Consider the following 15492-nt stretch of genomic DNA (forward strand, 5'->3'; position numbering starts at 1 on the left):
TACTTTTGAAAGTGATTTTGGAATTTTAAACCAATCAACCTTAAAGTTTTTATAGATATGAACTTATAGACGGGTAACCTGCAACGCAAGTAGAACTTTAGTCAGTAGGTAGGCACTTTAGAAGTTATGAGGGAATAAATGAACATACATGTACGGAACACGATGACGCTCACAGCCTAGCTTGTAAATTCCTGGAATATGAAAAGGGGTATTACATTTCAGAGGCCTCAGAAATTCAATCATTTCAAACAATGTTAAACTTATATCTACTCCTTCCTACTCAACGTTTCTTAGAAAATTCATTCTAAGTTTCAAATTCAATGAAGTTAAGGTTTTGGTTCTAGGTACGTCTCATTTCAATATTTCAAGAAAAGTTCGCTTCCCGGTAATACTCGTTATTTTATACCGTATGTAATATTTCATATATAGCTACATAATTTTATGTTATCCATTAACTTACTCTCATCTGCCAACCTAATGCCCACTTGCTGCTTAATATTAATACATTTAAATTTATTTCTCATTTTGAAGTCTACACCTCAAACCGCCTCTGCGCGTAGGTACAGTCACCAGTAATAATATTTTGCACAACGTGCGGGCGCAACGCATACGTTCTTAAGGCTCTATAAATAAGGCTTAATATTCAGCGTTAGTTTTATCATATTTTCATCGAGCCAACGGTTTACGGTCGCTTTATGATAACTTTAACACTTTACTCTTACTACAGGACATCATGAATAAGCAAAAATATTTTATACAGATCTGGACACTTAGAGAAAATTCTAAAGGCTATTTTCTATTCAGCTATTAAAAAATGTTGTGTGACAATTTTAATCCATTCCATTACGTCACGTTATTATGGATTAAAACCAAAATATTACTTTGCTAATCCGCGAAAAGATAACGTGCTAGTCAATCAGTGTAATCTTTTCGCGGATTAGCAAAGTAATATTTTGGTTTTAATTAATATGGATTTCCACAAAATAACGCCTGATTCTATTCACGTTATTATGGGTGTGACAAATTGTAAACTGATTTTTTTATAAGAAACTTGGAGCGTTTTTTAGTATCAAGATTGAAACTGCTAGTATAAGAGTGGAAACAATTAAAAAACATGTTAGAAGCGGATCCATGAGTTTTATTTTTTTAATCATGCCTTACTGAAGCGCTGGTAGCCTAGCGTTAAGAGCGTGCGACTTTCAATCCGGAGGTCGCGGGTTCAAACCCCGCCTCGTACCAATGAGTTTTTCGGAACTTATGTACGAAATATCGTTTGATATTTACCAGGGTGATTCTTAAATTGTGTCCAGAAAGTTTTTTTTTAATTTGTTTTTTATTTTTTACATATTGTTACATATATCAAAAGTACATACAAAAAGCAATTTTTTGATGCATATGGTGAAGCTTAAAACCCTCAGGCAAGGTAAATAAAATTAGTACATAAACACGGTTGTGACAAAGTGTCCCTCAGTCGTGACATTTCGGCATTTTGGCGGCCAACTCGACTATTTGGATTTATATAGTAATTTTAACATAACCTAAGTCACTCCTATGACTACGACAAACCTAATGACAGCTCATACGTTGAAATCCGTCAAACTATAAAGACTGTAGAGCGTGACAAAGAATTCGATACACATCATACATACATACAAGCGAAAAACATTTTTTCGCTTTGGCAGTCGGGCAATTGTAGCAAATAATCTGTAGCTAATAAAAATCCATTTCTGAAGAGTGCATGTGCCTCTAAATTAATCAAACGAATTAAGAATATTACGACCACGTGTCTATATGTCACGAACGTGGACTCAAAACTCCGTGGCGGTGACAGATTTTTGAGGCCACGGTCGTGAGAATTTGGGACATGTTCGATATTACATAAACATTTCCTTTTATTTTGCAAATGTTAAATAATAAGCTTCATCTCCAATATATGAGGTATATCTTATATTACCAACAATAACGTGAAACTGCTACTTACTTTTAAAACTCAAACACGGCGGTGACGCGTTAAGGTTGACCGTTTTTGCAAATGAGCACAAATAAATAATTTTCGACAAAACTTCTCCCTTTAGCCAATTGCAAACTTGACAACAACACAGTGTTGCTGTTCTAAAAAAACTTTAATAAGGATGCCAGTAGTAAAGATAATTTTCTACCGAGTACCGCATGATTATATTACCACACGCGGTGGTGACACGAATACTGATCACAAAATGTATGTTGTTAAAAATTATATAAAGTCGTTATATAACCATACAATTTTTAAACAGTGTTATTGTAGAACAGGGATTAGTGTTTTATATTTGATATAAATTATTGCAAAATCACTTCATATTAAAAAATATATATATGTCGGACCCTGACACCAGAAAGACTTATTGCAGCGTTATAGTTCATTATTTTAGACGCCTGTATAAAATCGATTAGCAATGTTGAGCTACGTATTATTTGGTTGTAACAAAATAAATAAAGTTGTGTAGAGAGTAACTCCGTCTATTGGCGCATTGTTGAAATAAAGTTGCGTAGAGAGTAACGCCATCTATTGGCGTGTTGTTGAACTGAGATGACAGGTAGAAGGCTTTGGAACGTCGAGAGGTTTCTCTCGAGTGAGCGTAGGCACGAGTTGGCGTTTTTGTCTGTATGTTGGTAGACTGGTCGAGCAGGTTTGCCAACTTGACTGAGGCGGGAGCGGAGAGGCTCCGCCGTTGGTAGTTCTTCTTGATCGGACCGCGCTAGAGATCGGACGTACTCGTTAGCCAACCTCGTGCCTAACTCGCTACGTTCCTGAAGGTTTATACCTGAAGGATTATTCTGATAGTTTATAGAATCCCGCGTTCTTTAACCATTTAGCTAAGTGTTTTATTTCAAGTGTTATTTTGATTTCTTATGTTTCATTAGAAGCTTACTTTTGTGAAATAAAGAAATGATGTGTTATGTGTTGTTTTAACTTGTTTTGAAAAGATTTGTCCTTCTGAGTTTGTTGCCGGTCCCATATAGGGCCAAAATGTTCTCAGGTCAGATATGTAGGGTTGAAACCGGCCTAGTTTGACTTGAATAAAGATTTAAACGGTTTCTTTTTACTTTCATATCGCTCCCTTGAGTTAAAAATAGCAATTCGTTCTTTTAAACATTTAGTACTGAAGTATAGTAGGCACTAGTATGGTTAACGAGTCCTAATGTTTATTTCATGCACTGGTAGCAATGGTGGCATACTGGTTTAGCTGTGAAGTAATACATCGAGATACTACCCCACGCGCCCACCGCCCTTTGAGACCATCGCTATTCGATATCAGCAAGTGGGATTGTCAAGGTATCATGTATTGCTTACACAGCCACCTGGGAGCGTGGTGTATTTCTGGTGACCTACATTCCATAATCTGGACACGTGGTAATGGTAAGCTCACGTGTCTAATCTTGATTGAAAGGTGAGTGTAATTCATTGTTATTTGGTGAGAATTATTGTGAGATTGTGAATAAAATTGTGATTGAGGCAGTCGAGCATAGCGGTCGTTACGTGACGTCATCTCTGGGATCGTTACGTTTCTTTGTAATTAATTTTTGTAATCCATTTAAATCGAAGCGATCTTGAGTTATTTTCATTTGAAATCCATACTGTTAATTAAAACCGAGTATTAGCTATTACAACGTGATATTATTTCATCGCTTACTTGTGAATTTACCCTCAATAATTGATTTTTCATGAAAATGCAATTCATTTTTATAATCCATTTAAATCTAAGTGATCTTGAATTATTTTGATGTGAAAGCCATCTTGTTAATTACAATCAAATATCGGCTATCACAACGTGATATTATTTTATCGCTCACTTGTGAATCTACCCTCAATAATTGATTTTTTATGAAGATACAATTAATTTTTATAATCCATTTAAATCTAAGTGATCTTGAATTATTTTGAAGTGAAATCCATGTTGTTAATTACAACCAAGTATTAGCTATCACGACGTGATATTATTTCATCGCTCACTTGTGCATCTACCCTCAAAAAATATTTTTTTTTTTATGAAAATACAATGCACCGTTAGAAATTGATCCTGCTGATTTGCCAATGCATAGGATTATGTAATACTACTTACTTACTTTACGTTACCCTGTAACGTTTAGTAATTAGTAAAATTGCTACAAATTATTGCCCGTAATGCCGTGATAGATCACAAATCGTGCATACTATGAAAGCATGAGCTACGCATATGAAAATTAATGTTACAGTGTGCTGCAACCTGAGCAGGGACAACTTACAGACGCCATCACACCTGTAACACAGAAGCAGCTGTGCAGTATCGTCTGTTCTGGAGATTTGGAAATAAAAGGACAGGTTTCGTTCTAATTGTTTATTAGTGAATTTTATTTTCAGTGTAATGGCGAAGCATAACAGTCGAACGTAACTAATTAGCTGTCACTTTTCGTATTGGCTCATTTTACCGTGTTACTTATTTTTGGAACACGTGTTTGTTTGTTCATAGAAGGAAATAAAACGCATTCATTGAAGTTTAAATTTTATTCTGAGCGAAAGTCCCGTATCCTATGGCAACATGTCTTTAGTGTCCACTACTAGGGCATTTCGTAAACCTTTGAGTTTAGCCTGCATACATGATAAATGATAAACCTGATGCCGTGCTAATGATGATTTCAGTAACAGCCAGCTATGTTAAACTACATCGTGCATCTCGCCATCTGCCGCAGCAACGGCAACTGCAAGGCGGAAAGCATCAGCCTTCGTGCTTGGGTCGGACTTCACCACCACCACCTTTGACTTGGTCGCGTGCATCATGCTTTATTAATCTGGTGAGCAGTTCCCATTTTGTTGGGATTATTTTGAGAGGATTTACTTCTGCATAGAAGTTTTGAGCGAGTTTCTGTTGTTAAAGCTAAAGTAGAAAGCTGAGTTTCTGCAGTTAAAGCTAAAGTAGAAAGCTATCTTTAGTGATTTTGATCAGTGATGTTCAGTTTCAGTTGATCAGTTGACGCTGATAGTACCAATGGTTCTGAGTAACATGATTTAAAGAACCGTTTTTATTTTCTTTTTGGAATTCACTCTTAACATTGTTTTTGCTTTCGATGGACTGAAAGCTTGTACTTTCGAAGGACTGAAAGTACGCCCGATGGACTGGGCAATACTGTCATGCTTTCGATGGACTGAAGGCAAGCCCGATGGACTGGGCACTACTGTTTTGCTTTCGATGGACTGAAGGCACGCCCGATGGACAGGGCACTACTGTTTTGCTTTCGATGGACTAAAGGCACGCCCGATGGACTGGGCACTACTGTTTTGCTTTCGATGGACTGAAGGCACGCCCGATGGACAGGGCACTACTGTTTTGCTTTCAATGGACTGAAGGCACGCCCGATGGACTGGGCACTACTGTTTTGCTTTAGATGGACTGGGTATTGTTTAGTGACCGCATCAGAAATGCCGGAGCATGTAAGAGGTGCACGTGGTCTGCTTTTTATGTGCAGAATGCTCTTTGCGAGGAGTAGCACTTACGCGGCTGAGATGGTTACTTCTGACGAGGGTCTGGTATCTGCTGAAGGACTGGCAATGCACCGAAGGACTGGTGTTGTTTTGTTTATGTACTGTGTTCATATGAGTAAAATTGGCATTATCAAATCAGAATGTTATTTGTTTTAAAATGTCTTACAAAAATTTAGTTTTTTTTTAATGCCAGATAATTTCCCCGTAAATTGATATTGATGACAATAGTAGTGATACTGTCGAGCAATGAATTAGAGCTGTTGTGGTTTGTGTTTTTGATGTTTGAGATTGTTCTGTTTTCACATAAATTTGAGAGTATCCGCCAGATGGAGGCGATGATTAATGGAGTGTATCCGCTAGATAGCGGCGATGATTACTGATTATCTTTATTAAGTCGTTGCTCGATGGACTATTTTTGACTAGATAATTGAGGATTGTTAAAGTAATTTTGAACAATCATTTTTTCTGGTTGGATTGATAACAAAGTTTGATTTTAATAGTAATTTGAGAGAGACCTAAATTGGGTATACACCCACTTGCCAGAATTTCATTTGCCATAATTTCATTTGCCATAATAGTCAACAGCCATTATATTGTTTCCCATAATATACATATGCAATACTTATTGTTTACTATATTAGTCACGTGCCAGAAACATTGTTTCCCATAAAATCAATTTCAATAATATCATTTGTCATCATCATTGTAAGCCATAATTATCACTAGCCATAATATAATTTGCCATTCAAATTGCTTCCCAGAAAGTAGGTTAGGTTAGGTTAGAACTGTGACCTCCTACAAAATAAAACGGCTACCAGAAAGTAGGTTAGGTTAGGTTAGAACTGCGAACAAGCGAGCGAGCGAAGCGAGCGAGCAAGACTTTCCGGGGCACTCCGACTCGGATAGGTTAGGTTCAGAAGTCTAAGGCGGGAGCGAAGCGAAGCGGAGCTCCCGCCTTAGACTTCGATGTTAGGTCTTTTTTTTGCGCGCCTTGCTCCGGCTCTTTTTACAAAATAAAACGGCTACCAGAAAGTAGGTTAGGTTAGGTTAGAACTGCGAACAAGCGAGCGAGCGAAGCGAGCAAGCAAGACTTTCCGGGGCACTCCGACTCGGATAGGTTAGGTTCAGAAGTCTAAGGCGGGAGCAAAGCGAAGCGGAGCTCCCGCCTTAGACTTCGATGTTAGGTCTTTTTTTTGCGCGCCTTGCTCCGGCTCTTTTTACAAAATAAAACGGCTACCAGAAAGTAGGTTAGGTTAGGTTAGAACTGCGAACAAGCGCGCGAGCGAAGCGAGCAAGCAAGACTTTCCGGGGCACTCCGACTCGGATAGGTTAGGTTCAGAAGTCTAAGGCGGGAGCGAAGCGAAGCGGAGCTCCCGCCTTAGACTTCGATGTTAGGTCTTTTTTTTTGCGCGCCTTGCTCCGGCTCTTAGGGCGAAAGCGACTGCGTAATCGTAATCGTATGCCAGAATTCTAGTGACAGGTAGGTAGGTATTACAAATAAAAACAATTTTAATATATAATAATCAATGTATTTATTGTAGTGTTACAATCAACGCAACCGGTATACACCGCAACGAAATCACTTAGTGTAGATACAAATTCGATGCTAAAGCACGCAAAAATTCTTCTTTTGTATATTCGTTTTTGTTAGATAATATCTCATTGATTTTATTTGTACGATTTAATGTTTGTTTTCGTTTTTTTTTCTGGTTCACCATTTAGAATTGATTCTATGTCCATCGATACTTTATGCGCCTCATTCATTATTTCTGTGCTGAAAAAATAAAAACCGGGGTGGGATTTCGCCATTAATGTATTAATTCGATTATGCCAAGCTTCGGCAAAATTTTGTGTTCGTGGAAGACCACCATTATGAATATCAAGAATACTCCAGAACGAAGGATAGAAGAGCGGAGGTTTATTATCAGCACCAGAAATGTAATACTTATCAAACCATGTTGCAATCGGCACACTTTCTGGCAATATAGTTTCCACCCACTCCTTATAATATTCGGGTATTTCGCTTGGGCTTAAAAATGACAAGGCCAGCAAGCACTTCATTTCCAAAGCGAAACGAATATTGTTTCCATACATTACAGCTTGCCCATTACTTTGTATTTGCCTGAAAATAATTTGTGCTAAATGAAAGGGACAGCCGTTCAACTTTATTTCATGTAAATGATATCTGAGACATTGTATAGCTGCTAACTCAAAATCCATGATACAATTCTGAACATTTAATGTTATATTATTGTCATTACTGTATTCTATGATGAACTGAAACAGTTCATTATATGTGTTTTTATCCTTGTTCGTACACAGTGCAAATAGCAGCGGTACTGTGGTTGTCCTACTGCTCATAATGTTTCCGTGAATAGCATACAACTGTAGAAATTGTGTAGGTGCGATTTTAAATGTACCATCTAGAATCCACAATGTAGATCGACACAAAAATGCCATCATTTTCCGTGTAGAATAAATTATGATGCGTTTGTTTTTCTTAAATAACTCGTCTTTCATAATAATATTTTCGCCATTTAATTTCAATTTGTCATGGTTGAGCATAAAATAAATATCAGTTGGCTCATGAAATACATGTACATGCTTCTTTTTTTCGCGGTAAACAATCTGTTTCATGGCACTTGTAGATGGCATTTGTAATGGCTGATCGTGATATTTACTTATAGCTTTTTGTACAATTTGGCAAGGTTTTTGACTTAGATCATTTGCCGCAATGCTTTTTAAGTCATTTTTCAAGCTTGCGACAATAACCCTGTTGGCATCGGGTACACGATTATGATTAGTATCACTTTTCACAAGCGTATGATTTTCAGTATTTTCGGAACACAACGTTATTGCTCGCGCATTGCAATTTAACTCCTTGCGTAATTCGCAGACCCAGTAAAACTTCGACTTCACTTTTTTGTTTTTCTCGTACGAATAACCGTTTACATTGAGCTTCACACCACCTTTTGATGTTTTAAATAACTGACAAACATTACTTATATCCATTTTCAACACTAACTCAACAGCGAACTATTGCACCAAGCACATATCAATGTCAATTAATATCGCCTACGAAATGTAATGCATACCCACCACATGTTTAATAATTACAAGTTTATAAATATTTTTAGAGCGCCTACAGGAATATAGTGAGTAAATGCATTGTTTGCATGCATGGATTCGGGGAAAAACCATATTTAGTATGGCGTTTAAATATTCTATTAAATAATATTATTACAATTAATAATATGGACAACAACACGTATGGCACTCGTACGTTCTGGAATCGAATAATCGGGTAAACAAAGAGTATGTCACATAATTTTTATGGTAAACAAACAATTCGGGCAAATGAAATTCGGGCAAGTAAAATTCGGGCATATGAGTATTATTTTATATAATTTTCGGACAAACAATAGACAACCCCTAAATTGTGGGTCAGGAATGACCGAGCGATGAGATACTGTGCTGAGTATTTTGTTACAGAATCAAATGCATACACCCACACACGAGGACGTGTGTAGCGCAGGACGGCCGTGTCGGACCCTGACACCAGAAAGACTTATTGCAGCGTTATAGTTCATTATTTTAGACGCCTGTATAAAATCGATTAGCAATGTTGAGCTACGTATTATTTGGTTGTAACAAAATAAATAAAGTTGTGTAGAGAGTAACTCCGTCTATTGGCGCATTGTTGAAATAAAGTTGCGTAGAGAGTAACGCCATCTATTGGCGTGTTGTTGAACTGAGATGACAGGTAGAAGGCTTTGGAACGTCGAGAGGTTTCTCTCGAGTGAGCGTAGGCACGAGTTGGCGTTTTTGTCTGTATGTTGGTAGACTGGTCGAGCAGGTTTGCCAACTTGACTGAGGCGGGAGCGGAGAGGCTCCGCCGTTGGTAGTTCTTCTTGATCGGACCGCGCTAGAGATCGGACGTACTCGTTAGCCAACCTCGTGCCTAACTCGCTACGTTCCTGAAGGTTTATACCTGAAGGATTATTCTGATAGTTTATAGAATCCCGCGTTCTTTAACCATTTAGCTAAGTGTTTTATTTCAAGTGTTATTTTGATTTCTTATGTTTCATTAGAAGCTTACTTTTGTGAAATAAAGAAATGATGTGTTATGTGTTGTTTTAACTTGTTTTGAAAAGATTTGTCCTTCTGAGTTTGTTGCCGGTCCCATATAGGGCCAAATCTTCTCAGGTCAGATATGTAGGGTTGAAACCGGCCTAGTTTGACTTGAATAAAGATTTAAACGGTTTCTTTTTACTTTCATATCGCTCCCTTGAGTTAAAAATAGCAATTCGTTCTTTTAAACATTTAGTACTGAAGTATAGTAGGCACTAGTATGGTTAACGAGTCCTAATGTTTATTTCATGCACTGGTAGCAATGGTGGCATACTGGTTTAGCTGTGAAGTAATACATCGAGATACTACCCCACGCGCCCACCGCCCTTTGAGACCATCGCTATTCGATATATATATAATATCACAAAATCCGGGGAAGTCACACAACACGGTCCGTGACATTTCGCTCTTGTAATTTTTTTTTAAATATCTTTTTAATACTCTTAGGACAATACATTTAGGTTGACCTAAAACTAGAGGTAAATTGCTAAGTAAGTATATTGATATAGCGTTTACTTATATTCTTAAAAATATATGCTATTCTTACATGTAACACAAAAAAAGCATAACAATAAGAATTACCCACCAGTCTCTTTTCGGTGAAGGAAAATATCGTGAGGAAACTGGACTAATCCCAATAAGGCCTAGTTTACCCTCTGTGTTGGTAGGTCAGATAGCAGTCGCTTTCGTAAAGCCTAGTGCCTACGCCAATTATTGGGATTAGTTGCCAAGCGGACTGTAAGCGTCAGGACCCCTGGACCACTTGAGATATTTGATGTTTAGATAATATCAAAATACACTACCTTTTTGCTACTATTTGGTACCTAACTTCAAATAATTAGTACCTCGATTGACAGCGAAAACCCGAAGAACTAAAGTGGCCATACATTCTGACGTCAGGATGTCTGGACCATTTTTTTTACATGGTTTGTGACAACACAACTACATGACATGTTAGTAAATATTTACTACCTTTTTAGTACCTCAACATATATTTTATTTTTATTTTTTTGGCGACCCAGAAAAAAGATACACTTAAAAAAAGAAATCGTATAATACTCATAATTTTATAGTCCCTGGTGTTCACTTAATTATGCGGCAAATGATGATGATGGAATTTCCTTTTGCATAGTTGCTCCTTTTGACTCACAGACTGATTTGGGAAGGGGAGCCAATCGAATTTTTGATGCAAAATTTTGACTTAAAGGGGGGTGCCCCCCAAAATTAATAAAAAAAAAAGTTTTGCTATGTGGTCAAGTTTGGTGTCATTTTCGTGTAACACAAGGATGCTAAATTCGTTTCTGATATTTAATTTATACGGTTTCATACAGGGTGTCCCTAGCCATTGGACAAAGCCGAAATGTACATATGCATTAGGGTATTTAGAACCAGTATACAAAGTATCATAATAATCGGTGTAGCGGTTACGAAGAAATTAACAAATTATGATTTTTTTTACTTTGGAGCAACCTGTATGTGTTAGTAGATCCTGAGGTAATAAATAGTATGAAACCTTCTTCGACCATTTTGATTATCTTTTTTATTTATGACATTAATAAGATTCTGACTTTTGACAAATGTCATGCCGCCCATTGCCCATTGCCGCACATTTTCAAAAAAATTGTCAAAAGCACTGCCAAAGATGTATGTTTCTTTTTGTTGTCGATTATTGGAAATAACTTGTGTTTGATAATTTATCTTTTTATCTTTTGATCTAATTTAAAAAATATTACCGTTAGAGCATTTCTTAGAAGTAACCCTACGTGGGATTTCAGGGTTTCTCCAATGGCTATATCCTGTATAAATAATTAAAAAAAAATACAAATAAAAATTTGGTATTTTTATTTTTTTCGAATAAAAGCCTGTAAAATAAGAATATTTTTATATGCACACAAAAATAAAAATTTCATGAAAAAGCCCAGTAAGGAATAGTAATTCCTCGTTATAAAAAGTATACATATGGCATATTTATGTTACATTAATGTGAACAAAAAAAAAAATATTTGGCAATGACGAGCATAAGCAATGTTAAAGAGTGTTTACAAATATATAGGTAGTAAAATCTTTAAAATACGAAATAATGTAATTATTAGTCTATTTCCCTTTTTTTTCTTTTGATTAACTCGATAATGACTTCAAACTTAATGCAGAAACCTAAACAGATGCTTTCATAAATTTATGATTGTATGGGACAAATCATCCACACCGCACCAAAAATCAAGGTGGCTCCCGTTTCTAAAATGATCGAAGGGTTCTAAGGACTCACTATGCTGAAGGGTATCTCATCATTATGAAACGCCGTAATTCTTATAGCTGTAACTCATCTTTGTATACTATTCAGTGAGCTGGTAGTCCAAAGTAAGTCTGCATTTCATTTTTTTTTCTCTACATTTTTGTAAATAAATATGCCATGTGTATACTTTTTATAACGAAAATAGTAGAGCTTTTCAATGCAATTTTTATTTTATGTGTATATATAAAAATTAGAATAAATTAGGCATTTATTCGGAAAAAAATAAAATGGCAAATTTTTATTTTTATTATTTTTATGAAACCGTATAAATTAAATATCAGAAATGAATTTAGCATCCTTGATTTACCCGAAAATGATACGAAACTTGAGCACACAGCAAAACTTATTTTTTTACAAATTTCGGGGGGCACCCCCTTAAGTCAAAATTTTGCAGGAAAAATTTGGTTGGCTCCCCTTCCTAAATCAATCTGTTAGTCAAAAGGAGCAACTCTGCAAAAGGAAATTCCATCATCATCAATTGCCGTAAATCGCACTTTTTTGTCGTGAACGCCACGGACTATACTTAAATATAAATATAAACTAAACAATAATGACGAACAAAAATTAATTAAACTAATAACTAAAAATACTAAACTAAAACTACCGAAAAAATAAAAGAACATACAAATAAAAGGACTATTAATCTTATAAATACCTATCAAGTGACAAGTATAAGTATGTAAACCGCGTTAAAATCACGCCAAGAAATGTGGTTTTTATTATTAAATCATGTACAAACAACAACACTATTAACTGTATATTGTTGAACCTTATTACAAAGACATAAGGTCCACCGATGTACAGTTACCAGTGTGGGCGATGGTACTTACTTTCAATTCTAGTTAATAAAATGATTCTTTTTATTTAACACATTCAACACCAAGAACCCGACTGTCGGGTACACTGTTCGTAGCGACTACGCGCTACATACGACGAAACCGTGGCTACGCGCTACGAGCGTAACCCGTAGCACTTAGTGGTATTGAATGTGTTAAGTGTATGATTTTATAGCCACAATCATAAATATATTATGTATACTTACCCCAAAAACAAAAGCTATACATAGCAAAAAAAACCTAATATAAAATTTCTTTTTTGAACATACTTTTTTTCTGGAATACCAAAAAGGATGGAAAAAAATATATGTTGAGGTACTAAAAAGGTAGTAAATATTTACTAGCATGTCATGAAGTTGTGTTGTCTCAAACCATGTAAAAAAAATGGTCCAGACATCCTGACGTCAGAATGTATGGCCACTTTAGTTCTTCGGGTTTTCGCTGTCAATCGAGGTACTAATTATTTGAAGTTAGGTACCAAATAGTAGCAAAAAGGTAGTGTATTTTGATATTATCTAAACATCAAATATCTCAAGTGGTCCAGGGGTCCTGACGCTTACAGCGGACCTCAGGCTCCCATGAGCCGTGGCAAAATGCCGGGACAACACGAGGAAAAAGAACCCATGCAAAAATAGTAGGTACTTTTTAGGGTTCCGTACCCAAAGGGTAAAACGGGACCCTATTACTAAGACTTCGCTGTCCGTCCGTCCGTCCGTCCGTCCGTCCGTCCGTCCGTCCGTCCGTCCGTCCGTCCGTCCGTCCGTCCGTCCGTCCGTCCGTCTGTCACCAGGCTGTATCTCACGAACCGTGATAGCTAGACAGTTGAAATTTTCACAGATGATGTATTTCTGTTGCCGCTATAACAACAAATACTAAAAACAGAATAAAATAAAGATTTAAATGGGGCTCCCATACAACAAACGTGATTTTTGACCAAAGTTAAGCAACGTCGGGAGTGGTCAGTATTTGGATGGGTGACCGTTTTTTTTTTTTTTGCATTTTTTTTGTTTTTTTTTTTTTTGCATTATGGTACGGAACCCTTCGTGCGCGAGTCCGACTCGCACTTGCCCGGTTTTTTTTAGATCAAACACCTTTTGTCTCGGTTTCAATTAAAGATGTCGGAAGGATGCTTCCTTCTATTGGCGGCAGGAAAGATTAGCCCTGGATTCTAAGCAAAAAATATGCTGAGTTTGTAAATTCTTATCCCGGCAACACCCATGGCTTTATTTGACTCATTAAAAAAATCATCGAAATAAAGACAAACAGACATTTCAAGTCCTTGTCCTAGAGTTAAATAGGTTTGTATTAAAGGTTAAATCGAACCTCACCGCGCTTCAAGAGCTATCTAAAGACAAAACGCCCTTGAAAGTTGCGAGTAGGTATGATCTTGAATTCGGAGCTGGGAAGGAACGAAGTGCAGATTACGAGAAGGAGCGGAAACAAAAATACAAGTAATAATAAAATAGTTAACTAGGTCACTGTAGTAGCTTGAATAGCCCTTTTTATTGGTTGGTTCTAAAAGAAGATGCATTCACGTTATGACCTATTTATGTACCTATTTGAAAAGGAAGAAATGTCCCAAAGCACCGCCAACATTTTCTTCCTCGCCAAAGACCTTAAGAAATATACGGAGCTAAAGCGGACTGTAAACATTTTCTAATCTAGTTTGAGAGGTGCATCTAAATAGATAAGAATATGATTTTATTTATGTTGAAAAATATTATTAAAGTCTGCAGAGATTTTGACAGCACACGCAGTGCCAGTGTTATTTTATACGTCATAATTTCCTAGAAGTTTGAGTGCACTGCACTTCGTGTGCTGTCAATATCTCTGCAAACTTTTCTTGGTTTAACTCCATTAGTTTATCTATCGACGCACCTTCTTCCGCAGTACTTAAGTGGCTTAAATAATTAAGAAAGAAATGGAATAATAAAACTTTCTGACAACTTATTTTCTTGGAGCTTTATTTCGATAAATCGTTTTATCTTTTCGCTTATGACTCGCACTGATATTTAATGTAGATCGATCTAGTCTCGAAGCCAACGTAAGGCCTACTTCGGAGCTATTGTTTACGTGGGAAGAAGCTTCCCGCAAAACATGTACATAAAAATAAAGGTTCTTTAAGATTAAATAACTTTGATAATATTTGGCTCCCCGATAGAATGGCTATTGATATAACAGCGGTAATCCAATCAAGATTGTTGACAGCGTATACTTATGTAGATAAAACTGATTTTTACAGACAGCTACTGAAATATAATTCCTAGGTCGGTATGTATGTCTCATAGAGGTGTTGAGTGTACAGCTAGCCACAGTTTAGGGAATCGGAAAAAAACAAAACATCAAGAAAAAATCGTTTGACTATTAAAAAAAACTATTAAAGGTAGGCTTCGGCCTACCTCTAAATTACCTACAATTTTCAATAAAAAATCTGAGTATTAAATATCTTCCAAGTCAAATTTTCTAGCAGCAATTCTTAGAAGCATCCTCTTCACTCAGATGCTGCCTACACGTATCTTGCAAATGGTTAAAACGTTGTTCAATATATTCACCTTAATCCGTGGTTGATGATGTCAAGTATTGTAAATTCATAAACTTTCTACCTACAGTTGATTATGTTGTTCCGTCAGCTTGACAATTGCTGACATGTTTCAAACACTGATTATCATCATAGCGTAGACATGAATCTATCATGATATCATGTTCCGGAGATTGTTTACATCTGTGAGATGAGA

The 15492-nt window shown here is 36.5% G+C and overlaps 1 long non-coding RNA gene across 1 annotated transcript in view; it reads left to right on the plus strand.

Moving 5' to 3' along the window:
• LOC134802917 (uncharacterized) overlaps nt 1-15492 on the plus strand; it is a 428476-nt gene that overhangs the window by 271015 nt on the left and 141969 nt on the right. The window lies entirely within an intron of this gene.

Source organism: Cydia splendana, chromosome 2, assembly GCF_910591565.1.
Source record: "Cydia splendana chromosome 2, ilCydSple1.2, whole genome shotgun sequence".
NCBI lineage: Eukaryota > Metazoa > Arthropoda > Insecta > Lepidoptera > Tortricidae > Cydia > Cydia splendana.